Below are 1,538 nucleotides of genomic sequence, written 5' to 3'. Positions count from 1 at the left end.
TCAGAACGGTGTCGTAATTGTCGTATTGTTGTATGTCGTAAACTTTAAACGCCTAAAAATATATATTAAAGGGGTTCGCAAAGTACCATTAAAGTCATATTATGAATTTTTGTAGTACTAAAAAATAGTTGGTTAACGTTTCAAGTTCTCTAAACATTTATTTAAGCTTTTAAAGTTTACGACATACAACAATGCTACACTTACGACACCGTTGTGAACCCCTCAATGGGTTAAATTTAATTAATAAATATGAAAGAAATTTTAAAGCCAGCGTTTGATGATACATTTGTTACAAAATACCATTATCGGAATGCTCTGAGCGCTGCCCCTGAAAAGTTGCTTTTCGTACAAAAACACCCCTGGCCCTTGTTGTTGCGTGTCGTGTTGAATTTACATTTCCAAGTAATTTGCTTGTGTCAAAAGGTAAACAAAGAAAGTAATTTATTTCCCATATTTATCAATATGTTTGATGTAAATTTATTTATTTTAGGTACATAGCAAGGTGAGAGTTTCGTGAAGATTTGAGCACTCGGCATTAGGGTACGGCTGCCAGACGTCCTTGTTTTCTAGGATTTGTCCTATTTAGACAAATTGTCCTGGTGTCCTGGTCCACATTTAAATTGTCCTGGTTTTTAATGAAGTTAGGCTCTCTGTCAAACTGATAACGAAACGTTTTTTCTAACATGTTGAATATCTGGTGAGTTGACCTTCTTTCTGTTTAGTTTATTTGGTTAAAATCTCATTTTTTTCAGGAAAATGCCAAAAAAGTGCATGTTCCCGATCAGGTACACGGCTGAGGGGTCATCCATAATTACAACCCAGAAGGTAATTTCAGGAGCTAAAATCTCATCAAAAAGGCCTTTCTTTCCTTTCTCCTTCATTTTTGTATGGAGTGGCAAAAATTGAAGGTGTAGGATGCCTTCTTAAGAAGTTCTTTTAACGTTTTTCTCAATTCATAAAAATCATACTTCTTTAAGGAATTTTTTCATGGTTCATCTCCAAGAGTTTTATTTAGATTTAAAATGCCTATTGCATCTTATGATGATTTCGTTTCTTCCAAAAAAATTTTCCCTTCCCCGGGGCAAAATGTGTACACTCAACCCTGCAAAAAGGCATATTATTATTACAACGCTTTTATCAACTTGCAATGTTGTGGCTCCAGAAACTTTCAATGTTGTGGGTCCAGAAACTTTCAATCTAATTCAATCTTCTTATAAAAAAGCAGCGTTGGGCAGAGAGAGCTTTTACTCTGCTCGCGCCAATACAAAATGTATAGAAAGCTTAAAAGAGCTTTGCCCGCGGGCAAGGCAGTGCCTATTAAGCTCGTCGGCGATTTCAAGCATCCGTTGTTGGTTACCCCAGCAACCGAGGCAATCGGAGATCGTCGTGTCACACGTACTTGTTGTCGGCTCGTGTTGATGGAAAATCAAAAATTTTCGATTTTCCATCAACGCGACCGCTTGACAAGCGGTCTGTTTGATAGTGGCGCAAAGCGTTGACAAGCATTAGTGTGTTAGTTTGTTGTGATATGTAAAATG

At 37.0% G+C, this 1,538-nt stretch overlaps 1 long non-coding RNA gene across 1 annotated transcript; it reads left to right on the top strand.

Moving 5' to 3' along the window:
* The first annotated feature begins 212 nt into the window (after positions 1–212).
* On the top strand, positions 213–825 carry LOC108371306 (uncharacterized). The gene is made up of 3 exons (XR_001848735.1): positions 213–423; positions 491–697; positions 753–825. It is a non-coding gene; the product is annotated as an uncharacterized LOC108371306 (long non-coding RNA).
* Positions 826–1,538: the final 713 nt, after the last annotated feature.

The sequence above is a fragment of the Rhagoletis zephyria genome, unplaced genomic scaffold (genome assembly GCF_001687245.7).
Source record: "Rhagoletis zephyria isolate East Lansing unplaced genomic scaffold, Rhagoletis_zephyria_1.1 Rzeph_scaffold_04873, whole genome shotgun sequence".
Classification (NCBI taxonomy): Eukaryota; Metazoa; Arthropoda; class Insecta; order Diptera; family Tephritidae; genus Rhagoletis; species Rhagoletis zephyria.
Note: the sequence above shows the minus strand (reverse complement) of the source record. Positions and strands in the feature narration are given on the sequence as shown.